Below are 26,685 nucleotides of genomic sequence, written 5' to 3'. Positions count from 1 at the left end.
TACATATAAGAAAAGTTGTATGGTATTTGTCTTTCTCTGACTTATTTCACTTAGTATAATTCCCTCGAGGTTCCTCCATGTTGTCATAAATGGCAAGATTTCATTATTTTTATGGCTGAATAATATTCCATTGTATGTATATATACCTTGATTTCTTTATGCATTTATCCATCAGTGGACACTTAAGTTATTTCCATATCTTAACTACTGTAAATAATGCTGCAGTGAACATGGGGGTGCATATATCTGTTCAAGTTAGTGTTTTCATTTTCTGTGGATAAATACCCAAAAATGGGATTGCTGGATCATATGGTAGTTCTATTTTTAATATTTTGAGGAACCTCCATACTCTTTTCCATGGTGGCTCCACCAATTTACATTCCCAACACCAATGCACAAAGGTTCTCTTTTCTTCACATCCTCTCCAGCACTTGTTATATCTTGCCTTTTTGATAATAACTATTCTTACAGATATGAGGTGATATCTCTTGTGGTTTGATTTGCATTTCCCTGATGATTAATGATGTTGAGAATCTTTTCACATACCTGTTAGCCACCTGTATGTTTTCTTTGGAAAAATGTCTATTCAGATCCTCTGCCAGTTTTTAAATCAGATTGTTTTTCTTGCCATTGACCTGTATGGGTTCTTTTTGTATTTTGGATATTAGCTCCTTATCATATATATGATTTGCAACTATTTTCTCCCATTTAGTAAGTTGCCTTTTCATGTTGTTGATGGTTTCCTTTGCTGTGCAGAAGCTTTTTAGTATGATGTAGTCCCACTTATTTATTTTTGCCTTTGTTGCTGTTGCTTTTGGTGTCAGATTCAGAAAATAATCACCAAGACCTATATCTAGGAGCTTGCCACCTATGTTTTCTTCTAGGAGTTTTATGGTTTCAGGTCTCATGTTCAAGTCTTTAATTTGTTTTGAATTAATTTTTATGTTATTGTGTAAGATTGTGGTCAAGTTTGATTCTTCAGTGTGTGGCTGTCCAGTTTTCCCAACACCATTTATTGGGAAGAGACTGTCCTTTCCTCATTGTATATTCTTGGCTGCTTTGTCATAAATTAATTAACCGTATATGTGTGGGTTGACTTCTGGGCTCTCTATTCTGTTCCATTGATCTGTGTACTATCCTATTTTCATTGCTATAATTTATAATATAGTTTGAAATCAGGGAGCATGATGCCTTCAGCTTTGTTCTTTCTGTACATTGCTTTGGAACCAGTAAATTTTTGAAAAACAGCAATGGGGAAGTCCTACCCTATAAGATATCAGAATACAATATAAAACCTTACAGTGTGATATTGATATAGGAATTTATTTATTATTTTATAAATAAATCAAGTAGAACAATGGCACGACAGATCTAATTACATACTTGGTGATATTTTAAATCACCTGTGATGTAAAGAGCTAACTTTTCCCCCATAAATGGATAGCTACATTTCCAACATCATTGCTTTACCAGTCCACCATTTCCCCTTCTCCCTGTTCCCACGTGTCACTGGCTTCCTTTTCTCACTTTTTTCTCTTTAGTTTTCCTTCCGTGAGACAGATTTCATAATGTATCTGTTCTCCAAACCCCACTGTTTTGCTTTTTATAGAAGTAGGGAATATTTAGTCATGGCTAGGTTTTGATTTAATTCCAATGAGGTAATTTTGTTCTGTCCATAGCAATTTAATCAGTATGGTAATTCTCCATCTTGGCCCCAGCCACAGAAGGTATCCCCGACAACTTGGCAAGGAAAAAAAAGTGAAAGTCATAAAGAACAAGTGAATACTCAAGAACTAATTTCATATCAAACATTATGAAAACAGGGAATATGAAACAGAATTCCAGAAAGATTCCAGAAAAGCTGTGAAAAGCAAACTGCAACTAGAGCAGGTCACCTTAGCTAGTGAACCCAACCCTGCAGAGCTTGGGTCCATGTTCATATTCTCCATTTGTCTGTCCATCTTCAGGTCTTTCTCCCTGATTGTAACTGTCTGACTCTTTCCTTAACAGCCACAGAAAAGCATAATGATCACAAACAGGCTTGGCACTAGACAGACCTGCATTTGAATCTTGGCTCTATTTTCCTGACTGCATGAGTTTGGGGTAATTCTCTTAAATTTTTTGGTAATCAGTTTCCTCATCTACAAAATGGGAATAATACTACTACTCACCAGAGAGGGTTGCTGTGAGACATAATCCATGTGAAAGTGTAGGACTTGGCATATAGCAAGAATTCAAAAACTGTTAGTTCTTCTTTTATATAACAAAAATATTAATAACATATGAAACATTTGAATAGTAATAACTTCAGGTTTGGTTCATACTTTATAGTTTAAAAATTAGTTTTTTCAGATACATTATTTCATTAATATGTCTGGCAACCCTCTGTAGAATTTTATCCATGTTAGACAGATTTCAGAAGGTGCATTTAGCTGCCTGTTATCTTTTAAGTGGTGGGTATAGGAAGTACATGAAGTGCTCTTCTTTGGAGAGCAGTTTCTTATTGTCAGTCTTTGCTCTTGCAGGCACAACTCTGTCCTTTTACCCCAAGAGGCTCCCCTTTTGCCAGCTTCTGTCCCTAAACTTTAGTGCACAGAATGCCCTTCTGAATCTCATTTCTGTTGGATGTGACACTGTTAGCAGGTAGGCAGGTATGGGAGGCAGAATTGTATGATTCCTAGGGACCCTGAACACAGAACCCAGGTGAGCCTGCCTGGACTTCTGACCTACAGAACCATGAGGTAATAAACGGATATTGTTTAAAGCCTCTACGTTTGTGGTGACTAGTTATGCAGCAGTAGAAAATGAATATGGCAGGTAGTGTGAAAGTAAGGTTGGGGATGAAGCGGGTGGTGGAGGACCCAGGCAGCCATAAAGCCTGGGGAATATGTGCCCTCCCCAAACCTGCAAACCCAGGAGAGCCCAACGATTGCATCCTCTCCCCCAGATCTCACTCAACATGTCAAGTGCCTGACAACACACCAAAGCACTGTATGAAGCACCGGGGATAAAGTCAAGGTCAGATTCTTGTGACCAGGGGTGACAGTATTGTGATGCAGTGTTATCACATGAGACTAGTAACAGAAAGAACGTACTATGAACCAAAGGCACAAGAGGGTAGGGGTAAGCGTACATGAAGTTACACAGAGGTTTTGCCAGTAAAAGGGAGAAATCACGACTCATACATTATATAAAAACACGAGTCAATGATTTGTTTAACTCATGAATGAGGGAACCGGCAAGATTTACAACCAGTTCAAAGAATCAACATACATGCCATCAGGGATTTAAAAAAAAAAAGGAAGAGGGATGTTAGGAAGAAAGAGGCAGGGCAGGGAGAATGGGATGAAGCTGTTGTTGAGGTTTTGAAATGATGGAATACAGAGTTTGGTCTTTATTCTCTATGTGTGACAGTCTCTTGAATGGAAGTTAGAGAGTCATAGACCTGTTTTAGAAAGATGATTGACATCTACATAAAGGATGGCTTGGAAGAGAGAGTGAGACCAGGTAAGATGCTGTTACTCTTGTCCATATGGGAGGTAAGATGTTTTTGGTCCAGTTTTCTTAGGGACACCTATTTAATGAGGGATCTTTGGAAGGGCACTGTTTACATATATCTGCCCCTTAAGCTGGATGAATAGATAGTGGGATTTGGGATTCAGAGGCTGGAGCATGAAATGTAGTCAGCTATTTTCATATTCTCATGCCACTCTTGGTATAGTTAATCTTTTATAGAGCTTTTGATTGAAGAGAAGCTCAGAATGTACCGGTGTGATCCTGTTGACTTTCAGGTTCCCAACCCATGGCCACAGGCAAAGTAACACCTATACTTCCAGAGAAAGCTAAAAGTATCAGGTCTGTGTACAGATCTCAATAGTATGATCTAATAAGCTAGTACAGAGGTTTCTGTTTCTGTCAAAAACATTCATGGGGCTTCCCTGGTGGCGCAGTGGTTGAGTCCGCCTGCCGATGCAGGGGACACGGGTTTGTGCCCCGGTCTGGGAAGATCCCACATGCCGCGGAGCGGCTAGGCCCGTGAGCCATGGCCGCTGAGCCTGTGCGTCCGGAGCCTGTGCTCCGCAACAGGAGAGACCCCAGCAGTGAGAGCCCCGCGTACCGCAAAAAAAAAAAAAAAAAAATCATGTACCTAGCTATATTTTGATAAGGAGTTTGACTATGTTTACTGTAAGAAATTGTTAATGTTTATGCAAGTAAGTGGTAATCTTGTTATTTAGCAGTGTAGCTTTATTAGAAAACTAGTGGTAGCCCTTTTAAAAATAACTTTTGATTATGAAATTTCAAACACAAATCAATGTGCAGAGTTAGTATAGTGAATCACCATGTACCCATCACTCAGAATCAATCATTATCAGTTCATGGCCAATCTAATTTTTTCTCATATACCTTCCCATTTTCCTACCTTCCCTGGATATTTTGAGACAAATCCTATTCATCTTATTCTAAGGGCATCTTGCCCAACAACCATAAGGTAATGACAGTCTTTTTTAAAAAGCTGTGAGTGAGAATAAGGTGCAGACTTTTGGATGGGTTTACATTTGGTAAATTTGTTAATATTTGCTTTCAGTGAACTTGAGCAATAACGTCATAGTATGGCTGTTAAACACTTCATGCACAAGAAGTTCTTGGAATTGTGTCTCAACCTCTCTGCACTCCTCACTGTCCACAGGCTTCCCTTTCACTGGTCTTCCTCCCTCCAAAAGGCTCTAGAGTTGGCTGTTCATCAGCCAACTGATGATTCTGTAATCTCAGGATGCCAAAACTGAACACACCCAGCTCATTTCTGTATCAATTTGATGTGAATATGTATTGTAAAGTGAATATGGTTACTTATATGAATAATACAAGGTACAGCTCTATTTTAAATATCTTTTAAAAACTACAGGTAGTGCTTTGACATTCTGTATTAGTTTTCTAGGGCTGCCTTAACAAAGTACCACAGACTGGGTGGCTTAAACAGCAGACATTTATTGCCTCGCAGTTCTGAAGGATAGAAATCTGAGGTCAAGGTTTTGGCAGGGTTGGTGCCTTGTGAAGGCTGTGAGAGAGAATCTGTTGTAGGCCTCTGGCCTGGTTTCTGGTGGTTTACTGACAATCCTTGGTGTTCCTTGGCGTGCAAAAGTGCCGATCTCTGCCTACATCTTCACATGGCCTTCTCCTGTGTGCGAGTCTATGTCCAAATCCCCCCTTTTGATGAGAACATCATTCACGTTGGATTAGTGACATTGGTCCCACTCCAGGATGACCTCACCTTAACTAAGTACATCTACAATGACCCCATCTCCAAGTAAGGTCATATTCTGAGATGAGTTAGGGGGACACAGTTCAACACACTACACATTCTTACAGTCGAGAAGTTTTTCTTTATGTCTAACTAAGCAATTCGTTTGTTCAAATCAGGTCCCATTTCTTTCCCTCCTAATTAGAGAAAGTAGGCCTGATTCTGCTCCTTACCTGTGGCAGAGAAGGTGAACCCGTCTTTCTATCCCATTTTGCTCCCACAAAGGAGCAAGAAGAATGATGAATATAACCTGACAAACATTCATTAGGCCGCCTTCTTTTGGATGAGTTTATTATGTCTTAAAGCAGGATCCAGGCCTGCACATTCTCTTTCCCTTGCACTTCGAGCTGTCATCCTGAAAACAGACCATCCACGGGTCTGCTCTTCCTCCTGGTGAGGGCAGTTTGGGCCAGCTGCACTGCTAGAAGTTAGAGCTCGAAGGCCCAAGGGCGGCCAGCTCATGCCCTCCCTGATGCATGCCTTCACATCACAGTGTCAGCGGAGGGACTCAGAAGCTCCTGACAGTCACCACGGCTTTGGGGCCTGAGCCTCATGCCTCCCAGTCACACTGCACTGGGGATGGGGGAGGGGTGGTGTTTATCAGGGCCTCTCCTGCCAGTACTGACCCCTGGCCCAGGTGAGTGTGTTTCAGCCTGGGCTTTCTCTCAGATAATGGTACCATCTTACACTTAGGGCTTGGGAGTCAAATGGGCAGATTCAGGGGAGAAGACATAGGATGCCCCCCTTTAGCCTTAAATATGAGCCCTATGCTCAACCTCATGCTTTGCCCCCTTATTGATGTTTCCTGGGCACTTGATCAAATGTTAGGAAAGCTGGTCTATTGTTTCCCTGTGGCTCTTGTTTTTCTTGTATGCACCTCTGATACAAGCAATTCAGTGATATGTTAAGTCTGTTGGCATCTTCCCCTTTTCATCCCCCATAATTCACTGCTGGAAAGAAGCAGAATCATTCTCCACCAAGAAGAGCACTACTCTCCAGTATTCAGCCGAAGGTTCCTGCCACTTCCTCATTGGAGCCATTGCTTCCTGTTCTCTGCAGCGAGACTTTCAAACGCCTGACCTCCATTCCTAGCTTTTGATAACTGCCTCTGCTCTTTGATTTGTGATTCCAAGGGGCACTTTCCATGATTCACTGATTTTAGATTCCCACTTAACTCTCACCTCTGAACACTCTGTCTCTGATGCTCTGTGCAGCTTGGGAAAGCCTTTAACTTTGAGAAACTCAGCTGTCAGGCCAGCCCCCCTTCTCTTTAAGCCAGGGCAGAGGGATGTGGAGCCTCTGCTATAGACTTCCATACTGAGTCTTTTGACACCAGGAAAAAATAGGTGATAGAGAAGCTATGTCTACACCATATAGAATGACAATGTCCAGTTTCCAGCACTCACGGTTCAGCTGGCAAGAGGGGCAGGTGGACCCACCAACACTGCACTCACAAATGACCATCGATCAAAGTCTTTTCCACACCACTGTTACTCCCATATTCTGAGAGATGATATCAACTTTTTCTAACACCTTCCCACAGTGTTATACCTATACAATATTATTTAGCACCAAACTCATTGATCCACCTGCTTCCTGGACACTTCCTCCCAGGTGTCCTATAGGCCTTTCAGATTTAGTGTTCTGAACCTGAACTTGTTATCTTCCCCCATAAACCTGCTCTTCCATCTGTGTTGTCCATCACAGTGATGGACATCACCACTTCTCCAGTGGTCCAAGGCAGACATGGGGAGTATCTTCAACACTTACCCCTTCTGCACCCCCTTCATCATGCACATTCATCCCCTCTCATCTCTTTCCTGGATTACATGCTCCTTACTGGCTTTTCTCCCTCTGCTTCTGTACTTATACTACGGTGATCCTTTTACAATAAGCCAACTTGTTCATGACCTGGATTAACGATCAAACAAATAAATACTGCTTACCAGGTCCTTTATGATCCAGTCTGTGCTTTTCTCTGTAGCTTTCATAGTTCATCACCCTCCGCTTGAATCTTTAATCAAACAGCTTGTTTTCTTTTCCTGGAACCCATCATGACTTTCCATATGCTATTCCCTTTACTGGAATAGTCTTCTCTCCAACATCCTTTAAAATGTCTAACTCCTACTCTCCCAGTTCTACTCTCACTATAAGACCTTGGGCAACTTTATTTAAGTTAGCTGTGCTTCAGTTTCCTCATTTGTAAAATGGGGATAATAATTATACCTACTTCATGGGTGTCAGAAGACCTAAGTGAAGTAAATGAGTTTAAGACCTTAGGACTTAGACTGAAGCATGGAAGGCACTCAGTAAATGTTAGTTACTGCTACTACTACTACTACTACTACTTGTTGGATTCAGTTTGTATGTCACTCCATCCAGACCTGGGCAATCTCAGTAAGATGACCCTCATAAATACTTCCAGGAACCAGTCACCCTGCATTGTAATTGCCCGTTCATTTGTCTGTTTTCTCCTCTCCCCACCGCCTACACACACACACACAATCTCCTTCAAGGTAGCCTGTGAGCCTTGGCAGGAACCATAACTGTCACTTTTACTGTGGTGTTCTGTATTCCTAGTACAAGCCCCAAATTTTTGGTTGACTAAAAGAATATGGATGAAACATGATTCCAATGTGGTATTGCTATCCGTTCTGCTAATTCTCCACTTCCTGGACCAGATTTGAAGTGCTTGAGCCCTCATCAAGGGTGGATTTGTGGGTATCTATAACCTTGCTAAGATCAGGAAGTATTATTAACAAAGTATGGCCTTCCTGGTGTGCCCACCCAGCTTAGGTACATCATGACTCCAATTAGCCTTGGCAACACCCTAGCAACTAATAAACTGAATCCTGTATGTCCTACTGGAGAGCAGAAGCTAATTAGACAAGATTGTAATTTATTTGATTTTGGCATTTGTCTGGGAGACCCAGACTAATTGCAGTAGCTATAGCCACTACCTTTGAAATGATGTGGGTCCCAGCCTGCCCGTTGATGGTGCTCACTTGTAAATTCATACAAACTCAGGGGCATGGCAAATGTGTAATACCTACATCTCCCAGGGGAAAGGTGCTAATTTGTAGTGTTTGTTCATTGCCATGGTGTAAGCAGTCCTACCTTAGTTGATGTCAACCTGATGTTGCAAAATTCTTGAAAATGTAGTAAAAACTTTTTGCAAGCCTTACAAGCTGGCTCCAGTACACCAGTCTGGATGCGTGGGTAGAGGGACTATGTGAACTCTATTTCCATGAATAAATATTCATCGTGACTGGGAAAAAAAATCTGAGAGAACGTGGTGATTTCTGAGACTGGCCTGGCTCAGATGATCTCTAGGCTTTCTCTTGGCATTTGTGCACCTCAGCAAGTAGGGCTGTCATCCTGCAAGCCAGGCCTGATGCTTTCCCTCCCAGGGGGAAGGTGTGGCAGACAGAATAATGAGCCACCCCCCTCCTCCTGACACACAGTGTCCACGTCCTAATCTGTGCAATCTATGAATATGTAACCTTACATGGCAACGGGGAGTTAAGAGGGCAGATGGAATTAAAGCTGGTAATCAATTGACTTTAGAATAGGGAGATTATCCTGGATTATCTATGGGGACCAATGTAATCTCAAGGGTTCGTAAAAGTAGAAGAGAAAGGCAGAAGAAAGAGAAACAGAGGGGTGGCAGCATGAGCAGGAATTGGCCCAGTGTCCCTAGCTTTGAAGATAGAGGAAGGGCCCACGAGTGAAGCACTGTGGACAGCCTCTAGAAGCTGGCAGAGAGGCCAGGAGACAGATTTGCTCCTACTTCCTCCAGGAAGTAACTCAGCCCTGCTGACATCTTGATATCAGCCCAGTGAGACCCATATTGGACTTCCAACCTACAGAACTGTAGTATAGTAAGTATCAAGCAACGCAACGCTATATTTGTGGTAATTTCTTATGGCAGCAATAGGAAACTAATGCAAAGGGGTATCACTATTAAACAGTATCAAGGACCCTCTGCACTTGCTAAGGACTTGCTTAACTTTGACTCCGTATCCTGTGGGCTCCAAATCCTTGGCTCTGCAACCTTAACTATGATTCTGTCTTTGGCCCTTTCATCTTAGTCGTACTCCATCTTGCTGGCATTTGAAACCTGACTTGATAGACTGATTGTCTAACTCCGTGCACCACTGCCCATTTAGCAGGCACCAGTCTGCTCATGAGGCAGAAGGGGATTTAACTAGTGATAGCCCCAACATTGTTTCTTCCCTTTCCATTTCCTCAGTCCCCTCAGCCACATCCCCAGCACCTAAATCCTGGACAATTACAATAACTCTTCCTCCAACCCATTAGGAAGGTCAGTCCTCCTGAAGAGAAAGAATTAGTATCGGGGCTTCCCTGGCGGCGCAGTGGTTGAGAGTCCGCCTGCCGATGCAGGGGACACGGGTTCGTGCCCCGGTCTGGGAAGATCCCACATGCTGCGGAGCGGCTGGGCCCGTGAGCCATGGCCGCTGAGCCTGCGCATCCGGAGCCTGTGCTCCGCAACGGGAGAGGCCACAACAGTGAGAGGCCCCCGTACCACACACAAAAAAAAGAATTAGTATCACCTGTGCCTCTTGGCTAAAGTACTAACACCTTGGGTTGGCATTCACAACCTCCCATAATTTTGCCCCAATCTACTTTGCTGAAAGTATTTCTCAATATTCCTCTACTGAAGTGTATAGTTCAATCACAATGATACCTAAAGCTGTTTTGCATTTCGCTGCTTCTTAACTCGCATCCAGGCATTCATCTATCTGTTTATCATCTAACAAATATTTACTGATTACTTTTCTAACACCTGTCCTGGGCATGGGAACAAATAAGACCAAAAACAAAAGGGTAAAACTTACAGCCTAATGGAGGATATTGAAATATGCACACAAAAGTTCAGTAACATATTACAGTGAATGATGGGGTACATGCCAGGTGCCCTGGGAGCTCAGTGGGGGGAGTGGCCTAGCCCTTCTTCTTTGTGATTCCTTCCCCTGTTCAGAAGCAGCTGCGCCTTAATGGAAAGGACACTGAGTTTGTGAGCTGGACACCTGGATTTCAGCCCCATTTCTGCAATTAATTCAATTAATTTCTTGATGAATTAGATGAATTGCTGAATATTTATTCATGAAGAAAAAAATGGGATAGAGAATACTCATAGAATTGTGAGTAGTGAGAGTGAGAATTAAGAGTGCTCTGTAATCTGAAAAGTGTAAAATATATAAGATTCCAGTTTACTTATGAAAGGGATCAGAACATGCCACCCCAAAATATGCCACTTCGGCCTAAGGATTATTTCTTGCTGAAGGCAATTAAGAAGCAGCAAACACAGAAAGAGCTCTTTTCCCTCTATCTGCTCAAATTTCCCTTTGTGAAGGTGTTTCCCCTCCCCTCTCCCATACCAGAAGAATAAGGCTTATCACTGGAGCCAGAAAATCAGCACAGAGATGGGTCTGCACTTACTAAAGTGACCTTTATATTCCATTGGTTTCCCCCAATATTTACCTTTCCACAATTTACCACCCCTAAAACCCAAACCCCCTTCCTTTGTCTTGTCTACAATTTACTGCCCTTTGTTAAAATGTTTTATAAGCCCCCAGGTATAACCAATTCTTTGTGTCATCACTTCTTTTCTATGAAGACCTCCACATGCATAAAGTTAAAATATTAGCATCAAATAAAGTTTGGGTGCTTTCTCTCCTCTTAATCTGTCTTTTGGAAGTTTAATTCATGGGCCTCAGGCATATAACAAGTGAGTAGAGGAAAAGTTTTTTTTTTTTTTTCCCCTCCCCTACTCTTATTTAAATAAACCCATTATTAATGGCCTAGGTCAAATACCATTTTTTTTCCTTCCTTTAAATTTCTTCCCTTAAATTCCTTTAAGTTGCTATTTTTAAGTGCTCATCATAAAGGAACTGCTTTTTCCATAAAACATAAACGTACAACTCAAAGGATAGTTAAGAAATGAACAATCTTGAACCCTTTTTAGAGTAAAAAAACATAACCAGAACTTCAGGAGCCCCGTGTGTATTTTATGTAAGCACTTTTCATGAGCTGCCCAATACTGTTGTACTTAATTGTAAGGATTTTGAAGACAGGTATATTAGCCAAGATTCTTATGTTGGAAATGATGAAGACCCAAATTAACCTAGCTTAAACAGCAGACGAAAATTGATTGCACATAAAATCAGATGGTAGGAAGTATGAGAATGGAGCTGGATTTGGGATGACCTAGGATGAAAGCGCTCACTTTCTCTTCTCTCCTTGCTTTCCTTCCTCTCTGCAGGAGAGCTTCACTGTCTCAAGATGGTTCCCCCAGAGCCTCTTGCCTTATAACCTTCAGACCAGAAAAGAGATTCTCTTTCCTTAGCTTGAATTAAAAAGAAAAACCTGCTGGGGAAGGCCTATTGTCTGGCTCACCTGAGTTACAGTCCCACCCCCTGATATCAAGGGAGTGGGGCCTGTTACCAGCAGAAGCTTGGGGCCAGAGAGAGGTGTGGTAACAGAAAACAATAGCCATGACAGAGGGACTGTATCTTGTTCAGTGCCCCAAATGATCATTACATTCTCTAAAGAGGAAGCAATTCTACCTTTAATGTTGCAGGAGTCCTATCATCCTAAGGGAAGGCAAAGAGGAGCATGTTTAGTTTAAAGATACCAGAGGACTGGTGATTTTTGAGGATGGAACAACTTTGTTCCTCAGATTGTCCCTTAGGCCACTGAGCTCAGGTCTCAGTCCAGAGAAGGGTCTTTGTGCCCCAGCACTAATGGCATTTGGGTCCAGATATTGCTTGTGTGTGGGGCTGTCCTGTGCACTGCAGAACGTTTAGCAGCATCCCTAGATCTACCCTCTAGATGCCAGTAGCACCCTCCTTTTCCAGTCATGAAAAACAATACCGTCTCCAGACATTATGCCCCTGGGAGGCAAGATTGCCTTTGTTCTGGAAGAAAGGAGGTATTAAGAAAAAAAAAGTAAGTAAAAGGACAAGAGCTGAGGTCCAAGGCATGAGTGGAGGCAGCACTTACTGCGTCTGCAGCAAAAAGCCTGCCTCTTCTGCTACCAAAGATGTGTCGGGTGAGTCGTCAGAGATCCTGGGGAAAATACTTCTGAGACAACTTGAAGTGGAGCTGCTGTTCTGTTAGGCAACAGGCTGAAGCTGGAAAAATATTTTTATTTTTGACAGCTACACGACCTATTTTATCTTTAGGCTGATGTGACCTGGGAAACATTAGCAAAGTTTGAATAAAAAGATGATTTTAATGAATGAAGTTAATTTTTTTTTCTTAATGGCATGCTTGAATTCATACATTACTGCTGTGAGATTAGAATTTTAGAAGCATGAGGAACATTCATCTACATTATACTACTGTAAGATAGTGATGAACTTTCTGTGAAAATTGATCCCACACAGATAGTTCTCAGCGGCCATGGCTCACGGGCCCAGCCGCTCCGCAGCATGTGGGATCTTCCCGGACCCGGGCACGAACCCGTGTCCCCTGCATCAGCAGGCGGACTCTCAACCACTGTGCCACCAGGGAAGCCCTAAATAAATATTTTTAAAAACTCTCAAATCATGTTGAAATAGGGAAATAAAATAGTGTGAAAGGGCAGTGGAATCAGGTAAATATTTTAAAAAATAATAATTCTGATTCTGCCTGAAATATGTTTTGAAACAGTTAAAGGGCAGCAGAGGCGATAATAAAAGGAAATAAAATTCTTTAGTCATGTCTCCATTTAAAAGTTGGCGGTAATGAGCTGTTATTGTTTGTGCTTGCACAGCATCCCTTGCCTTTTATTGAGGTAAGAGAACTTCACTGCTTTCCTTTTGGGAACTACTTCTTTCCCATTACACTCCGTACGGTCAAACCCATCCCCACCACAGCCTCTCCACCACAAACCACATAGTGATGGGCTTAGGACCTGGACTGGGCCAATTAGTCTCTCCTGGGAATTTGAATCTTGGATGGAATGACATTATTTGGGTTTCTGGTCTTTCAAAGCTTGGCTATTTGGATTTTCCCTGCCAGTCCTTCTATTTGCTGAGTCACCAGTATCCTTCCAATAAAGTGCATTCTTGCTTAAGTGATCCAGAATCAGTGTCTGCAACTTATAACAGAATCCAAAGAACTGTGACTGATACAGGAGACTCTGAGCAAAATATGGTGACTGGTTTGTCACTATGGCTATAAGAGAAAGGGAGAGGGTCAGGAAAGAGTACGGAAACAGAGTTGAAAGGGAGAAATCTTGGAGAAATATGTTCACCAAGTATTGGAAATATACAGTTAATTTATATATGTTTGTTTGTTTTTAATCTTCTATCCATACCAGGCTTATATGCAGGTATAGTTATGTAGTTGGCCAGTGTGGCCTGATTAATATCAGGATTCCCTGACAGCTTGATATTCACCCCTTTCCACCCGAGCCAGTAAAATGGAAAAACACTCTATTACGTACACATCTCCCTTCTTCCCTCCCTCTCTTCCTCTGCTTTTACACAAACTAGATCATATTATTCCTATTGATCTTCAACTTACTTTTTTACACTTAGTGATATATCTTTGACATCAGTGTGTAAAGATCTAGTAAGTTTTTTTTTTAGTGGCCACTTAGTATCCTAATAATTTGACTTGTCCCCAAATGATGGACTCTAGTTCTCTCCACCCCACCCCCTCCCTCTCCTTCTCTCTTTTTTCCCTCTCCCTCTCCCTCTTTCTTTTGGATATGACCAAGCTATCATGAACATTCTTTTACATAATTTTTTGCACTTTTTTAAAAATTAATTTTTATTGGAGTATAGTTGATTGACAAATGTTGTGTTAGTTTCTGCTGTACCGCAAAGTGAATCAGTTATACATATACATATATCTACTCTTTTTTAGATTCTTTTCCCATATAGGTCATTACAGAGTACTGAGTAGAGTTCCTTGTGCTATACAGTAGGCTCTTATTAGTTATACATTTTTGAAAAGATTTTATATTTATTTATTTATTTATTTATTCTGGCTGAGCTGGGTCTTAGTTGTGGCATGCAGGATCTTTGTTGTGGCATGCAACATCTTTTAGTTGTGGCATGCGGACTTCTTAGTTTCGGCATGCAAACTCTTAGTTTCGGCATGCGAACTCTTATTTGCGGCAGGCATGCGGGATATAGTTCTCTGACCAGGGATCGAACCCGGGCCCTCTGCATTGGGAGCATGGAGTCTTACCTACTGGGCCGCCAGGGAAGTCCCTAGTTATCTATTTTATATACAGTAGTGCGTATATGTCAATCCCAGTCTCCCAATTTATCCCTCCCCGCCTTCGCCCTTGATAATCATAAGCTTGTTTTCTACATCTGTGACTCTATTTCTGTTTTGTAAATAAGTTCATTTGTACCATTTTTTTTTAGATTCCACATATAAGCGATATCATATGATATTTGTCTTTGACTTACTTCACTCAGTATGACTATCTCTAGGTCTATCCATGTTGCTGCAGATGGCATTATTTTGTTCCTTTTTATGGCTGAGTAATATTCCATTGTATATATATTTGCCACATCTTCTTTATCCATTCATCTGTTGATGGAACATTTAGGTTGTTTCCATGTCCTGGTTATTGTAAATAGTGCTGCAATGAACACTGGGGTGCATGTATCTTTTTGAATTATGGTTTTCTCAGGGTATATGCCCAGTAGTGGGATTGCTGGGTCATATGGTAGCTCTATTTTTAGTTTTTTAAGGAACCTCCATACTGTTCTCCACAGTGGCTGTATCAATTTACATTCCCACCAACAGTGCAAGAGGGTTCCCTTTTCTCCGCACCCTCTCCAGCATTTATTGTTTGTAGATTTTTTGATGATGGCTATTCTGACCAGTGAGGTGATACCTCATTATAGTTTTGATTTTCATTTCTCTAATGATTAGTGATGTTGAGCATCTTTCCACGTGCCTATTGGCCATCTGTATGTTTTCTTTGGAGAAATGTCTATTTAGAACTTCTGCCTATTTTTTGATTTGGTTTTGTTTTTTGTTAGAGGTAACTGCTAGAGGAGGTCATCGAGAGGATGTGACCACTGGTTGACCCCTGAGATGGACCCAGGCAACTGAAGGCTCCGCACCCCCTCCCTCATCCTTGGAATATATGTTCTGCTGACCTTTCCCACAGTGGTTGCTGTTCCAAGGACATAGTCTTGAGAGAATAAAGTGTTGATGAGACTGTCTGGATGACATATGTGGCTGAACCCCGTTAAGGCCTCTATATAAACTTTGAAGATTCTGGAGGGCAGGTGCAGAGATCTACTCTTGTGTAAGTTCCCTTGCTTATTAAACCACCCACCTGCCAGTCTGGAGTGGAATGCCTCTTTCTTCGGTCTCTCCTTGCCCTCTGTGTATGAGGGCCAGTTTGCAAATCAACAGTAACCCTAGAAGTGGAATTGCTGTACAAAGAGGAATGTGCATTTTTTTTAAAAGTGTAAATACTGACAAGTTGTCATCCAAAGTGTTTGTAACCACTTGTATTCTCATTAATTCTTATTTACCCATATTCTAATGCTGGGTATTATAATCTTTTTACAACTTTGCCAATCTGATACATGAAAAAATTCAATTTATTTAAAAAGTTGCCTTACCCTAATAAAGACTAAGAATCTCTTTTGTATTTTGCTTGTACGTATTAGTAGAGCAATTAAAACATTCTGTCTTGTGGGTAAGGACTATTTTCTATTCAGTACAGTAAATATTTTCTAAGCATCCATTATGTGTCTACTTGATTAGACTGAATTAGACGGAAAACAACATAAACAACAACAGTGTTCGGTACCAGATAATGTGACAGAGAATCTAAACATCAAAAATATTACTGGTAAAAGATCTTCCCATGGCATTACTAGTTTTTTTTTTTTTTTTTTTTTTGCGGTACGCGGGCCTCTCACTGTTGTGGCCTCTCCCGTTGCGGAGCACAGGCTCCGGATGCGCAGGCTCAGCGGCTATGGCTCACGGGCCCAGCCGCTCCGCGGCATGTGGGGTCTTCCCGGACCGGGGCCCTGCATCGACAGGCGGACTCTCAACTGCTGCGCCACAAGGAAGCCCGGCATTACTAGTTTTGAGTGACACTAGCTCCTGATGAGCAGAATGAATTAGCTACAAAATGTACCCTACAGGTAATTGAATAAATTGAGGTGTTAGCTAGAGGTATTTTGTATTTTCCACTTGAAAACTGGAGAATATCAGCCAAAAAAAATCAATTTTGGTTTTGGCATAATTAATAATGATTCGTTTTCTCTGGAAGTTCAGTAATTAGAAATTTGGCTCCGCGATTCCTTAACGTCACTACTGGTTTGTGACAGAAAACCATGACACTGGCATTAAGAAGGATGCTTAACTCCTCATTTGATATGGGACAAGGCAGCTATGACAGGTGTTTGGTCTGGAATTGAAGCTTATCTCTCATATCACTAGACTGAAACAGGGAAAATGTCTATTTATTGACAACTGAAGCCCTGCACTGATCAAACTGTGCAACACATTCTAAGAGCTCAAAAAAAATTGTTTTTGTTGAACAAATAACTAGTATTCCAAAGCATAGCTTTTGTGAAGCATTGTTTTAAACTATTTTCTTAACAAAGAGACCACATACAATGGTGCCCAAGAGAGAAATAGTGCCTAAAATCTACTTGCTCCTCTACTAACAGTATATTGGAAAACAGCTTGGGTTGAATTTTTATGGCTATCTAACAAATACAGAGTCTTTTATTTCAGAGAAATAAAAGGCTTTCTTTTTTGTTATTTTTCTTTGCGGTACGCGGGCCTCTCACTGTTGTGGCCTCTCCTGTTGCAGAGCACGGGCTCCGGATGCGCAGGCTCAGCGGCCATGGCTCACGGGCCTAGCCGCTCCGCGGCATGTGGGATCTTCCCAGACCGGGGCACGAACCCGTGTCCCTTGTATCGGCAGGCAGACTCTCAACCACTACACCACCAGGGAAGCCCAAGTCTTTCTTAATTAAAATAAAACTATGCTTTAAATCAATCTTAAGGAGTCATACAGGGAAAAAATTGCCTCTCTGAACTAGACATTTTACTAGACATTTAATGTATATTTTCTTATGTAATCCTCAGTATCTATGTGTCAGCAATATTTATTGAGCCCCTAATATGTGACAGGCATTGTGCTAGCTTGTAGGAATACAATGATGAACAAGACAGACCCAGCTTGGGCAGTAAGAAACCCTTCCATAGTCACACAGTTGGTGAGTTGGTGGCATATTTTTTTCTGTGTAAATACTGTTATATTCTTTGCTTTTCTATTTGTTTTTGATAAATAGCTTCTGTTTATTCCAAACAAACAGATAATCTAATCCTTATAGACGGGGTTTAAAGTTTTAAGTACATTCACTTTAGTGACAAATACTTTATGAACCTTAAGGGAATGTTTTATTTATTGACACCAAGTCATTGTCAGTATTTTGGGTTCAAACATTCTTCGACATTTGATCTTCTGGTATAAAACAACACCTAATAAAAAATATAAAACTGCTTATGAAAAATTCTAGAAAATGACACTGCACTTAATGTTTGTAGTCAGGTGTTTGTCATTCTTTTCCCTGTGCCTATCTTGGTGTCCAGACTTCTAGACAAGTAGGACCGAGGGTCTAAAGTCCAAATACCAAGACCATGGGAATGAAGCACTGAAAGCCAGATGGGCCCCAAGGGAGTGGGTGATGGGGGGACAGGGCCAGAAAACTTGTGGGTCTGAAAGTGGAAAACATGCTGAACTACTGATTTGAGACTAATGAGAATGTTAGGGACACCTGAAATAGATCAGGGCACTGTTCCTAGCCCAACTGTGGAAGAACACACCTGCAAGAGAAGGGACTTGACATTCTGTGAAATTCCATCTTCCTAGTACTTTAAACCCCGAACTCCTACAAAACACAGCTTACTCCAATTTAGAGTTTCATTTCATGTTTACCAGGTTGCATAACTCCACATCGGACCAAGGTTTTCAATTCAAAAGTGAAATATGTAATATTTTCACCTATCAAAATTATTCACTTTGCTTAGGTTTGCGTTTCTAAGGATGTTTTACACGGGAATGACAGAAATGACCCGCAAGTGACACGAGTGGGCCAGGCCCCGAAATTTAATGGTGGTATTCTGGGGTTGCTGTCTGTTTGCAGTTTCGATGCTGAGTTAGCTGCAACCAAATACTCTTCCTCATTCCTCAGATTCAGGGCTTCCGTCATCCATCCCTGGAGATACCTTGTCATTTCTTAAGGTTACCAGAAAGCCGTTTTCGACAGTACCATAAAGTATGCTATCCTAAGGAGGGCCACGACATCGGTCCTGTAAAGGGGCCACTAGGAATAGAAGCAATTTGAACTTTACAAGTTATTTGGGTCGGGGGAGGGAAGCAGAGGGCCAGAGCCTGCCGTCACACCAAGTTGGGGTCACGGCGTCTGTTCCCGCAGGTCGCTCTCCAGCCCTGGGAGGCACTCTGGGAACAGGCGGGCTGGGTCCCAGGATCTCGGTCGTCACAGGAGGAGCCGCAGCTGAGACTGCAGGCGGTGCAAGCGATCCAGCGGCCAGCAGCGCAAGTGCCGGAGAGCAAAAGAGGACCGTCGTGGAGGAGGCCGACTTCCGGGGAGAGCGGGCGCGCGCGCTGGCGCGCCGTCGGGAGCGGGACGGGGGTGTCCGGCGTGCGCGCCTCCCCGGCGGCGGGGGCGGGGGTGGGACGCGCGCGCTCGCCGGCGGAGGGGGCGGGGTGTGCGTGCGCGCTGGCTCGCCGGAGGCGGGAGGGGGCGGAGCCCTTCGCTGTCTGAGCCCGCGCGGTTCCGGCGAGGTGCGTGTCCTGGCTGACGCTGTTGCCTAGAGCAGAGCGAGCTGGACGCGCCACCCGCGGGGCTGGCAGCTGCTTTCATTTACTAGGAGACACTGTTTCCCTGCGGGAGAGTCCGGGAGCGCGCAGACACACACACGCTCACTGATACACACACTCTCGCACACACGTTCACGGACACACACATACACACGCGCACACACGCGCTAGCGCGCTCGCTCTTCACAACTGCATCCCCAAACCGGCAGAGAGAAGCTACTGCGGTTTCTCTTAACCTCCGCGTCGTCGGGCGAAGCAGGGCCATTGTGCATCAGGGAAAGCCCGGTGCCTGCGCTGCCGCCTCGGGTACGTAACCCCGGAGACCGCTCACCCCCTCGGGTAAGCTAGTCTCTCTCTCCTTGTAACCTGTTCGCGGTTGGTGCCTGCAGACCGGAGGGAGAGGGTGGGAGGCTGCTGGTGAGCCAGTGGGGGCGAGACCGGAGTTGAAATTTCAGGGGCATGCAGCCTCTAGCAGCGTCGTCTAGCGGGAGCAATTACTATTCCCGGTTACTTATTCTACCCAGCCCTGGAGTTGCTCCCCCTTTTCTCCCCTTCCTCGTAGCCCAAGATGTACTTTGCTCCTTGGTTGCCAAGGAGACTTGCTTAAACATCAGCCTTGGGGCGTCTGTTGAAAGAACTGGTTTCTTAAATGACGCTGTTATTTATCTTGATTTTTAAAAGTGAAATGCACACTGAGGACCTTGTGGTAATTTGGCATTCGTTAATCTGTATTCAGGCGACGGTTTCATTCAACTTCAAGAAAAGCGGTAATTGCACTGTATGGAGTGCTTTAAAAAGGATTCGTCAGATGGATTTTTCAACGGATTGAGTCTTGAATCATAAATTACTCCCATTTTGGTGATCTTATAAAGAACGCTGATTCCAATTAAAATCCCTTCTTCCCCTCTCTTTCCACAGTATATTTTGCAGTTCACTCAGGCGTGATTGTCTTAACATTAAAAGCAGAAGATGAATTAATTATGGTTCCCCACAGAAGGATGATCTTCTGTTGTAAAATGACCAGAACAGGAATACATATGCGAATTCCTAACGTAAGGAGATAGCTTTCATAGCATACGTCTTTGTTAACATTTCTGTATCCACTGCATCACTCTTTGAGTGCAGTTTTTTGCACCTCTGCCCATTTCTGAGAAGATTCTGTCTTCTTTCAAGTCTCTTATTGATTTTTGATGTATATCTATATGTAGGTAGATATAGATATAAAATGTGTGCCATAGCTTAATACACCAGATTCTAAGCTTTTAGAGCTTATATTAAAATGCAGAGAGGAAGGAAGCCCAGCTTTCTAGAACCTGTTGGTTTTTTTCTGATAGATTGGATCCTTTACTGGAGCACTGTTGAGGCCCAAGAGGAGGTCTGTCTCACAGGAACCCCTAGGAACTGGGCTGTCAGTTTCACCTTTAGGCCTCAGGCACCTGATGGGTGAACTTATCACACAGCACTTGGAGAGATCTGCAGTCCAGTAATTACACTCTGCACTAACTTCATACCTTCATTACAAACAGAAATGGCCTAGTAAAGACCCACTGGCATTCAACAGTTCATTTTGTTTTCCTTTGATATTTGTTTCTTTTTTCTACCTTTTATTAAGTGAGGCCAGGAAATATATCAAATTGTTTTTATTTAGATTTTAAACTGTGTCATACAGAGTGTAATTATAGGAGGAAGAATGGAAGCGATCATAACTGAGGTAGGTGGAGGGGATTTGTGCTACTGACGGTGGGCAGGTGCTGTGAAATGAATAAGATGACAAACATTTTATATTCCAGTTTACAAAGTACTTTCTGTACACTTCTTTTTAATCCCCATAACAACTTTGTGAGGTTAAGGAAGTATCTTCAGTTTAAAGCTGAGGGACCTAGACTCAGAGCTTGCTCAAGGTCACAGAGCTAGTGAATGGGAAAGCCCTTTTTGGATCCAGGCTCTTTGCGTTTTAAAAAATCCTGTGTCTGCTTGTCCAGTGTGTGCAGGGGTCTGACAGGCAAGGTAAGGGACTGGAGCAGCCCCAGTGGGAAACACGTGGGAGAGAGGTGGTGTGGATTATGGCTGGAACATGCAAACCACTGTAAAGGGGCAGCTCCTACTTGCCTGTTGCTGGTTGTCGCCACCCTGGCTTTAAAAGGTTCTCTTTTTTTCAAGAAAAAAAGAAACTTCCAGATTTTTAAATTTGAAGTGTCTTTAATTTAAAAAACTGTAAGGACCACATTAAAAATGTATCTGGGCCACGAGTGGCCTGGGGCCTACCAGTTTGCAATCCATAACTAGTGAGGTCTCATTCAATTCTAAACTGTTTTTCTCTAACAATACTGATGTAAACAAATACATCCATCATTATGAGAGTGATTGGGAGTTTTCTGATTTTGATATTAAAGTCTCTAACAGACATGCTCAACATCCAATAAACAGGTCCAGGTTTGTTCCTGAGGGTTCCTAGGTCTCTTTCTCACATCTCAGAGAAAATGAAAGAGCATGAAGTGCTCCAAAAGCGGAATTTTTGAATCTGGTGAAGCAAAAGCATTTATAGTTTAAAACTTTTCATGCTCGTAACAATTTGTTCTGCGCATAGGACTAAGAAGTGTAGGAAAAGTCAGTCGGGTACCTATCATTGCAGGAAGAGGTAGAATAGAAAGTTGGTCAGAAAAAAGGAGCATCCTGAACCTTTCAATGAAAAGTTCCTATTAAGGCTTTAGGTAATTAGTTAAAACCTACCACAGAATAGAAACAAAAATGTAACTGGAAACTCAAAGGGACGTTCGATTCCAGGACCCTGGCAGAGAAAATACTCTACTCCTTAAGTAATCTTGTAATGAAGCAAATATTTTTGAGAGGCTGCCACTTTCTCATATGTCTACTAAACTACAAAGACGTCAGTAGACTTCACTGAAGCAGAGCTGGTGGTCAGAAAGGAGTGTTATTTTATTTACATCATTCCTTTTGTGGATCCAAATAGGTCTCATTAAAAAAGAAAGAACCAACACTTGGACAGTCGCTTCTAATAGTTCTGTTATTCTAAAATCATCCTCTGGAAGGAGGCTTTAGTGATAAATAAGTAAATTTCAGTTTTCAATTCCTGGAAATGTGTCGCACATCTAATAAAAGAGCATGAAGATGTTAGTCAGTACTAATATAACAAAGTCCTGGCTGGGTGTTGTGGAGATAACATCTCTGCCCTTAAGGATTCAAAGCAAACAAACATATTGCTCCTGGCAGCTTCTACTTTTCCAGCCCCTTCTACCTGCAAACTGCTTTCCATATTGTCTTCACAACATCCCTATAAAGTGAGCATGTTATTTCCATTTGACAGATGAAGAATCCAAGATTACGTGATGTTAAACTGGACCAGTGAAAGAAAACTTTAAACCTCAGCAGCTCTTCTCACTTCATACCCCCTCTTCTCTGTCAGTTACCTAGTGGAGGTTATAGACATGTATATAATTGTGATTTTGAGGCAGTTGTGTGTTAAATGCTACGACAGAGATACAAAATCCCACAGAAACACAGATACAAGAAAAAAATTAAAAAAATATTCTGACTGTGGAGGTCAGGTAAATCCTGTGTAGGAGGAGTATTAATGCTGGACCTCGATCGAAAGATGGAAGGTTCTGCCAGACAGTCAGTTGGAACTGTGAGCTGAGAGGATAATGTACATGATCTCTTATACTGATGAGTTCATCATTGTAGCTGAAGGGATGACACAGGCTGTGGGAATGATCTCCAATTGGAGTGCAGCAAGAAGAAGGAACTGGGGATGTAGGGAGGGGGTGGAGGAAGACAAGTTGGTGGAGGAGACCAAGAGGGCAGTTGTAGACATAGAGGAGAATCCAGAGAGTGTAGTGCTGATTCTTCTAAAAGACTGAACATAAGGCAAAGGATGAACCAAGTATTAAGTTCTCTATACAGAGTCTGGTACACAATAAATACCCATTAACTGTTATGGCGTGTCTGTATTCTTAACATCTAACAACTGGCACATAATTTCCTCTCGTGTTATCACTTTTCTGTGGAAAGAAAGCATGTATAGATATTTTACATGAATGCAATTAGAGTGGACAAATACCTGGATTTTTAGCAAAGGGAAAGAGATTGTGAAAATTAGATGAGAAAAGAACATATCAGTGTAAACATTTTCTTTTCGTAGGGTCACAGGCTTGGAGGTTAGGGAGGCTCTTGCAGATAGAGATTTCAATGTTAGATACACCTTTGATGAAGTCTCTTATCTGTGGGATAAGTGAGGAGATATGTATGCTGTGTGTTAGCTGTTTGGAAATCTACACTCACACCCAGAGAGAAGCCTTTAGTAACAGATAAATGTCCTCTACTCTTGATCCTGATTGGGTCAACTTTTAGTTTCCTGGGTGGAAATATGAAATAAAAAATGTGACAAGTAAGTGGAAGTTAGACTTGGATTCAAGTACTAGATTTGGAATGACTGGGTGGGAGAACTGCCTGTGAGAATCATGGGCACAAGATAACAGGATGAAATAAAATAGAAAACATGACAGCCAGCTAGAGTCTAGCACCGAGGACATTTGGCATGACAGGAGTTCGCTTTGAAGTTGGAGGGATTTTAATTCCCATCAAGTACAGCATAAGCCAATGTGATGATTTGCTCTTCACAGATATATTTGGCAAGTAATGGAAAATATTATGAACACGTGATGTTAGGAGCCCTTCTTTCTTATTAAACAGAGCTTTTGATGACAGTGGAGATAGACCTGGTTTTGTCTCTGTGTCAGGCAGTGCCTTACACTCCCCCCCTTCCTTCCTTCTGTATCTGGTTCCCATTATCTCAGAATTTCTTCCAGTTTGGAGAGTAGAACTTGAGAATTGATCCCAGAACATCTTGCTTTCCCACTTATTGGGAATAAATAGATGAAATTCGTTTTGTTCATCTTTTCCCTGGTTCTGTGATTCTGATAGGGTCCTTCATGCTCACACCCTTCTTGCTGAGATCTTTACCTAAGAGGTGGAAGAAGCACTCAACTTTCTTCATACTTCTTTTGCTCTTGCCATGTTTCATATGCACATTGTGATGCACTAATGCATTTAATTTAACTTGATTTAGACATACGGCGCTATAAATTTCGATGAGATTTTAAGAAGAACTATGTATAAAAAAATAACAGTTGCAAACCTGACTTGGAGTCAGATTAATTCCACATATGGTGAAAGCACTGAAAGCTGTAAATTTGTCTAAGAGAGTTTTACAAGGTTGGAATTAACTGACTGATAAGATGATTTTTAAATGAAGAAGGAAAATCTTTGGCAGTTTTCGTAGACTCTTGACTTTCTCCTACATGTTTGTTTGAGGTATAATATAGTCTACTTTCCATGCCAGATGAGCTAGTTCCAGTTACTTAGAAGCAGGACTTTTCTATAATCCCCCTACTCCCCAGCACAGCCTGTTTGGCATACAGGATATTGTTCGAATAAGTAGTCCCATCCAAGCTGATCGCTTCAGTGGGAACACAGTCAATGCTAATGGGACAGATGCCAAGAGCAGTGGAGGAGGCATTTTGCAATTTTTTATGACACAAGTTCTGGTGCCTCATTTTTAAATCATTCCTTAGAAGCCTTATTATTTATAAGTTTTAGTTCTTCCAGTTCTTGCACGTTGTGTGCACGGTAGCGTGGCACAGCCTTGGAGCCTGGATTTGAATGCTAAACCTGACACTTCTTGGCGGTGTGATCTTGGTACTGGCTCTGGGATCGAGCTAACATATCTCCCCTCAGTCTCATTTTCCTCATCTGTAAAATGGGAATTCTATTACCTTGATGACAGGGCTATTCTCAGACTAAATAAGATATGCATAGTAAACATCTAGCACAATGCCCAGTGCATAATAAAATCTCAGTACTCACTAATTCCTTCCCTTTCCCTCCCCTTTCCCTCCTACCTTTGCCTTCCTCAACATGAGGATAGAATTCACTTAAATTGTATGTCCCATGTAAAATGTCTTAATCTGGTCTGCCAGCCTTAGCGAGGAGCTAGCCTCTTTGTGTAATGCAGCTTTGAGTGAGCAGTGGACTGCTTAGGTGGGCTCTCCTGGGGAGAGGAATGTGTATGTTGGGGTTAATGTCTGTCAGAGGCTCTGGCAAGCCTTCCCCCTCTTTTCTGCAACTCCTGAAGCCACAGGGAAAAGGAGGGAGGGTCAGTTTTCTCCTGTCTAGGCAGCTCACTGGGGCCCTATTATAGGATCTCTTCAGGGGTCCCCATCTGTAAAAAGCACAGAGCTGCCTCTTGTGTCCCCTGTGGATTAATAAAAGCAGCATCTATTACCTGGTGGGTACAGACCTCCTAACCTTTCTCTGAGATCAAGTTCTAGTTGCCAACATCTTTCTATTCAACTAGGGGTTTCCCTTCATGCTGAATTATGTAAATTTTATGAAAAGGTCAAGAGCTCCCCAGGCTCAAAGAAAAAACTCTTCAAATTCACTTTCAAGTCAGATAGGATTAAAGTCTTCCGAAAGAGAATACTTCCTAGTTAAATCTATTTTTTTCTTTTTTTCTCTGTACCTCTCTCTGTCCCCTCCCCCGCCCCTGCCAAGCAAGTCCTTATCTTCACAAGCGGCAGAGTAATCTTTCTGCTTTTTTGATATCATTTGGTTCTCTGATGACCTAGGAGTGCAGATGAGGTTAGTGTGTCCTGACTTTTTTCAAGGTTACCCCCCAGCTCTTGGGCTTGGGGTAACCCAGACAGCCATGGGAACTACTAGCAGCGTACTAGTAGTAGTGATAACAAAGAACATTTATAGGAAGGTAGTCTGAGCAGTAAATTTTAGGAGCCTATATACCATGCTAAGTTCTGTTTTTATCATACAGCGAATTACAAAGCACTTCATTACAGAAAAGACTGTTTCTTGTGCTAAATGTGCTCTGGTATGTATGTATGTATGTATGTATGTATGTATTTCAGTGTTTCTTTAAATATGTTGCAATATAATAATTCAGATATATGTTTAGTAGTTGGTAAGTAACATTAGTTTAGATACCTAAAATAAGAAAGGCTTAGGGAATTGCTTATGTTAAATTTGTGATCGTTTGTCAAAGACAGAATATCCTTTACCTATGTCTTTACTCTCTGCGAATCCAGAAGAGAATATAGTAAACTTAAAAAAAAAAGATTCAGTATATAGTAGATATTTATTATAGTGAGGTTCGAATTCCAGGATGAAAAATATGGTAGCCAAGATGACATCAGTGCCACATCTTGTGTTTGCATCTAATTCACACAACAGCAAAGTTACAAAATCATATTACTAAGGAAAAAAAGTCTTTTAATATGAGCATATTCTCAACCACTTCCCAAGTGACAGCTGTGGTTATTATTTTGGAAATTTAGATTCACAATTGAGGTAGATATCCCAATGGAAGAGATTTATTTTGATAGAGTCTCTCTTTGACTTGCTTCCTCATCTATTCTGTTTGACACTCCCTGAAAGGAGACTTTTTTTTTTTTTTGGCAGTACGTGGGCCTTTTTCACTGTTGTGGCCTCTCCCGTTGTGGAG

At 42.0% G+C, this 26,685-nt stretch overlaps 1 protein-coding gene across 8 annotated transcripts in view; it reads left to right on the top strand.

Annotated features, from left to right (window-relative positions):
- Positions 1-19,082: 19,082 nt before the first annotated feature.
- KLHL32 (kelch like family member 32) overlaps positions 19,083-26,685 on the top strand; it is a 232,461-nt gene continuing 224,858 nt past the window's right edge. For 7 of the 8 annotated variants that reach the window (XR_010933800.1, XM_067702536.1, XM_067702533.1 and 4 more), the window contains exon 1: positions 19,083-19,460. The gene's annotated coding sequence lies outside the window, so the exon portion shown is untranslated. Of the gene's footprint in view, positions 19,494-26,685 lie in introns of all 8 variants that reach the window. The other variant, XM_067702530.1, reaches the window with a different exon arrangement.

Source organism: Pseudorca crassidens, chromosome 13 (genome assembly GCF_039906515.1).
Source record: "Pseudorca crassidens isolate mPseCra1 chromosome 13, mPseCra1.hap1, whole genome shotgun sequence".
In the NCBI taxonomy this organism is placed as follows: domain Eukaryota; kingdom Metazoa; phylum Chordata; class Mammalia; order Artiodactyla; family Delphinidae; genus Pseudorca; species Pseudorca crassidens.
Note: the sequence above shows the minus strand (reverse complement) of the source record. Positions and strands in the feature narration are given on the sequence as shown.